Source organism: Pyrgilauda ruficollis, unplaced genomic scaffold (assembly GCF_017590135.1).
Source record: "Pyrgilauda ruficollis isolate IOZ18807 unplaced genomic scaffold, ASM1759013v1 scaffold115, whole genome shotgun sequence".
NCBI classification, from domain to species: domain Eukaryota; kingdom Metazoa; phylum Chordata; class Aves; order Passeriformes; family Passeridae; genus Pyrgilauda; species Pyrgilauda ruficollis.
In genome coordinates, this window is record NW_024509766.1 from 658,310 (window position 1) to 664,309 (window position 6,000).

Consider the following 6,000-nt stretch of genomic DNA (forward strand, 5'->3'; position numbering starts at 1 on the left):
CAGCTCGGCTGAAAATATTTGGGCTGGTTAGTTCTGCTGGATTGAGATGTGGGTAGAAAGGCTCCAACATGATGAAACTGGTCTGGATTATTGCTGAGCTGTGTGTTCTCACACCTTTAACCTGTTTATGATCAGTGTGTCAATTCCAAGACTGAAAGCTGGGAAGGGTCCTCTTAAATATGAGAGAGGATGGATGAAATTGAAATCAATATTGTAGTGTCTTGATTATAATGTCTCTGCACAGGCATATCAGAATGTCTTTCCTAGGATTCCTTAATGGTACACCTCACTGATGGTCTGAAAAAGTATTTTTCTTTTAAGAAATACCTTTAAATTAAACCCATCCTTTGCAGTCAAGCGACTTTCTGCCCTTGAGATACTATTGGATGTGTGTACCTACACCCAAACGTTACTTAAGCAACAGCCAGCAACGCAAATTTTCCCTCTGCAAAGCAGAGGAATGTTGCTGGTTCTCCCCCCGGGGAGGTGCTTGCTGTGAGCACAATTAAAGGCTGTAAATCTTGCGGGGGCAGCAGTTCAGCCCCGCTGCTGCAGGCGGCACTCGCTGCACTCCTCATCCTCCCACGAGGCAAAGGGGAGTCCTGGGGCTGAAGCCAAACTGCTGCTACACAACAATTCTGTGCCCGGGGATGTGCACTCATTGTTTCAGAAGAATCAGAGGCATGAATTTCAGCATTCTGGCCATTCTTTAAACTGAACACTTGTGTAATTCTTTGTACGAATGGTACAACAAGTGTTAGCTAAAGCAGCTCGGCCTCTCCAGGAAAGGGTTTTAAACTAGTTTGAACTGAGACTTTTTCTTCTTGATTTTCACGAATGTTCTTTCTAAGTGGCCCTGTTTTGGCTCTTTGCAGAAGTGTTTCAGGCTCCTCCACCTTGAAATATTGCAGAATATTCCACAGAATTGGCTGCTGTCATTTAGCACTGTACAAACAACAACAAAGAACTGCAGAATCACTGGAGCAGGAGCTAAACAGATGTGACACCACTTATTTTGTGTTTTCCACTTATTTTCTGACAATGTCACATGCTCTAAATCGGTTGGAATCCTAAACAAATTAAGGGCTCTTTTTATTCAGGTTATGTGTCTTTTTTTTTTCCCCTGTGGAATTAATAATGTTCTCCCTACTGTAACTTCTATCAATGTAGATTTTGTTTTGTTTTGTTTGAACTTGTGCAGTACTTATTACCTATTTATTCATCTTTTAGGCCAGAAGTTCTTCTTGACCAGTTGTTAACATTCCTGTGTGTTAAGGTGCTTTTTTGGGGGAAGGGATTTTTTTTTATTTCCTCCAAAAACTGAAAGCATTTGTGAATTGAGCCAGGTGGGTGACAGCCTGAGAGGAAGGGGGAGCCAAGAAATGAAAGTATTCATCCCTTGCAAAACCCTTGGTTGTTTAAGAAGAGATTGGCAAAGCTTTTGGGCTGGGTTTGCCCTGCAGCTTGTCCTGCCTGGGTGCTGTGGTCACATTCTCCTCAGTGCCAGACCCTGACCACGAGCTCGGGAGGGCTGAGTCAAGGCATTTTTGGCTGTAATTCCTGTGCTCCCTGCAATGGGGGCTCTGCGGTCAAGGTGAGGCAGGGTCCCTCCTGCCCGGGGTGGAGCTGCAGCTCTGGAAACCCCTGAGGTTCCTTTGTCCCCTCTCCACACCCCAAATCCTCAACTCTTTGTTCACATGAGCTGCAAACGGAGCTGAGCCTGTGCTCATCAACAGCAAAGCAGCTCATGACCCCAGCAGATGTTTTTGCATTTTAGGCTAATGAGAACTTATTGGATTACTGCAGTCTTCCCTGCCTCGGAGTAAATACCACTTTGTTGGAGATCCGGAAATTCATCCTGAATATGATAAACAAACTGCTGGCTGGGCTGGGATTGCCAGGACATGAAAAGAGCTCCAGAGCGGCAGAAGATCTAACAGCTCTGAAATGCACCACTGAGCCACACCAATTAAGAGCATTTCCAGTGATTATGTGAGCATTCCTGTTCAACTCACAGAAATTATTTTAGGTTGTTTCTTCCGCTGCATTTGTGTGTGGTCTGTACAGCAAGCACGAGGTTTGCAGAGTGGGCTCAAATGCCTCTGATCAGTTTCTTTTTAAAATATTTCTGTGATAATGTATATGCAAAAACTTGAGTTTCCTGCTAATTTAAGATCTTAAATTTTCTATGTTATGGTTGCCCCTTCAGATGTAACTAATTTTTTAATTTATATAGACAATGTATGTTTGGAGATTGCCTGTAGGATATAAAAACTTTATTCCTTTGTTTAGTATCTCTTATAAAAACTTTATTCCTTTGTTTAGTATCTCTTGCATATGGGAGGTGGCTCTACTGTTCAGTCAGACTACACACAAATTGTATTTCACCAGTCATGTAGGAGCTGAGAAGAGAATTGGGAAATTATTTCTGACTAAACATTTGAATGACAGTCCCTTCTGATAAGCACAGTGCTCTTCCTTCTAAATCACTCAAAATCCTCCATTTGAATGCTTTGCTAGTATTATTTCCTTCACTTTGTCAGGAATTAAAATGTTATATTACTGTGAAAGATCAGACTCTCCTGCTCTATAGATGAATAATAACCATTTTTGACAGAACTATTTAATAATTATGTTCTCAATATCATTATCCTGTTATATGCTACTTAGATTACAGTCTTAGTTGAAGAGTGCTCTTTAATTATCCTTTCCTTATAATTTTTTCTAGAGATGTTTGTATTCCTGTGGGGGCAGGATCAGTCTGGTTTCTGCCACTCTGTCTGAACTGATGTAGTCTCTGTAAAACCATTTTCCTCGGTGCTGGGGAGGTGCAGGAGTGTGGCAAAGCCTGGGACACTTTGCAGTTATCAGTTTCTGCTTTTGCTATCTCTGTTTGTCTGTCACAGAAACACGAAGGGAGAACAAAACTCAGAGTTAAAGAATAGGTGTGGCTTTTTTACCTTGAATATAATGCTGTAAAAATTAACTAAGGCCTTGTTCTTGTCTGGTGCTGTGTAATGAGTGAGATTAATGTTTTTCCATTGGGAAAGGGGGAGAAATTATTCTGGAAATTGATGACTTTTTTATTTTTCACCCAACTTCTACTGAAATCTAGTGTGTGCAGGACTTAACACAAAACTCAATGATTAATACCCTTGGGTTTAGTACAGTATCTTTTATGCACCATTTACCTGTATTAAAATCTTGAAGCAAGTGAGAATTACCTTTTAGACCTTTGGATCTGATCATCTGAGTGACAAGTTAGTGACACCACTCATGCTGAGGCAGTTAGGAAGGGCTGATCATTGATGGCATGGTCCTACCACTGTTTCCTGTGAGTTGTCTGACTGAGTTCAATCTGGCAGTTGAGGTGGGGGGGAAAAGCAGAAGGATTCCCAGCTGTGAGTGGCAGTACTTGGAAATTATTATTTTTTGCTTGACAAATCCCTGTCTGATAATTTTCACGTTGTGCAGCTTTTTTATGAGGTATTTGGGACATGGGGGAGGATTCCTTCTCCTGCAGAGTTAATGATGAGAAGTGACCAGGGTGTGAATTAGAACCAATACAGATGTATTCACACCTTGTTCCCTAAACCCCTGTCCCTCCCTCACCTTTCTGCCACCAGCATGGCCAACACCAATCCCCCAAATGCTCTCAAGTGCCTGAGATTCCTGAGACTTTATGAGGAGCAGAATTACGTTTTCTGTAAACGAAATAAAAATCTGAGCTATGCACAGTGCAAGCGGGTGGGTGAATATGGCCCATAGATCTGACTGATGAATAGTTTTTATACATGAGCAGTTCTTACAGAACTTCCTTTTAACTCCTAACCATTACCAGATGTGGGTTGCAGGCGGCTGCTGGAATTCCAACACCTGTTGCATCACACTGAATGGGATTCATTTTGGCAAGCACAGAAAATTCCATTTCAGTAAGTAAATAGTTTGAAATTATGTCTAAAGCCTCCTTTTTTTTTTTTTTTTTTTTTTCAGACCAAGTTGATTCCAGCCTTATTTACAGGATTGCACATACCTTCATAATTAGAAGATGGTTTGCAGTCTTCAGAGGTTGTAATTGCCTGAGATTTCTTGTAGTCAGTAAATATCAAATGGAAAATCTTCAGTTTAGGAGAAATCTCCCCTTTAAAAGAATGAGCAATTCAAAAGGGTTGTATTCCACATAAGGGTGATTTCTATCTGTGCTTTTTGAGGTGTAGAAATACACATTTGTGTGTTACTCTGAAGGTGATGGAGCTCCATTTTAGAACTGCACTTTGCTGCCTTCATCAATCCATTGCTGAATCCCGTTGCTTGTTCAAAGTCCTTACCCAGAGCTTTTTCAAAGCTCTTTCCTGTGGTTGGCAGGATGGTGTTTAGTGGCATTTTGTGGGTTTTTTGGTACATTCCCCATAGATCTCATGTACGAGTCTATAATGAGCCGTTTATGGTTTGCTCTGGAAAGATATGGATTGAGTGTAGAGGTAATTAATGAATTCATATTTTTGAAAGCATGATGCTGTTTCAGCCCAAACATACCTGATCTCTGCCATGCCATGGGAACAGCAAAGGTGCTTCATTTTCATTTTGCCTCATTTAACCTTTAAACAAAGGATCCCAACGTCCCCTGAAGTGTCATCCTGGGGAGAGGCTGGATCAGTAAGACTGCTCTGCAGACAGGGAATCACTGAGGCAGGCAGGGTTCTGTGTTTGTAGCTGAGAACAGGAAGAAACTGGAAAACAATTTGGAGTTACTAGATTTTTTTCTTTGCTTATTTCATTTTGTCTCAAAAAAAAAAAAATCCCCAAACAAGCAAACAAACAAAACTTAACCATTCCACTTTAATGTACTTTCTAATAAGTTGCTTCTCTTAGTTCCTAGCTCACCATTTCTTTGGGAAGTGACCCCTGTCCTTCCAGAGTCTTATCTTGTCTAATTTGTCAAAAAGGGTTTGTTCTTTTTCTAGGTTTGTTCTGTCTCTCCACAAAAATGAGGCAGTGCTGGTTCAGGATCGATTTAAATAGAAAAATGTAGCCACATCTCACAGTCTTCGCCATTATTCAAGATAATCTGAATTTATCAAAAAGCTATTGAGTTATTGACTTTACTTTTAAGAGAAGTCATCAAAATAAGCGTCAGTTTCACACAACATAAAAAGCTAAGCACTATTTGTGTGTGTAAGCCAGCTGTATTGGGGGGGGAAATATTATTCAAACTACCTACATTGAGGGTTTTCATTTATTGCTGGGGCAGGAATTCCCCTCTGAAGCCCTGGTGTGCCTGGGTTTTCTCCGGCAGGGATCAGAGGAATCATTCTTTGATATTTCTGTGTAGAGGGAGATGGCATTTTTTCTGTCACCTCGGCTCTCTGCTGTCGCCTTGGGTTTGCATTTCCCGGTTTGTGAGCTCTGCTCTTGGGCTGCAGCTCTTCCTCAGGCTGGTGCAGTGACTGCTCCCTCTCCTGTCCCAAACCCCTGGAACGGCGGGACAGAGGGATGGAAAGGGACAGGTCAGGGCCTAGGGACCGAGGAGGATGGAAGAGCATCAGTGCTGGCACCGGATTTTGGGTTGGAAAGCGGCTCCCGGGCAGGGCTGCGTGGAGTCCCTGAGCGCACAGAGCTCAGTTACCGGGACTGGACCGTGCCGGGGCTGCCGTGCCCCGCTCCTATTCCTCCTCGGTTTCCGCAGCTCTCCCATCTGCGGCGCTCAGGAGGAAGGCGAGCAGCCCGAGCAGCGCTCCCGGGGCTGTTGGGGCTCGGCAGAGCCGGGCGGGCGGAGGTGCGGAGCGGCCGGGGCCGGGCTCAGCGCACCTGGGGCCGGGCGGGGCGGCGGGCGGGGCGCGGCCCCCTCCCCTTGTCCCCTCCCCGGTGGCGCTGTCAGGAGCGGGCGGGGAGCCGCAGACAAAGAGCCGGGGCCGGAGCCGAGCGGGCACCGGGGCCAGGAGGGGGCGGCCCGGGGGCGGGGACGCGGCGGGGGCGGCGGCCAGAGGCACCGGGGAGCCG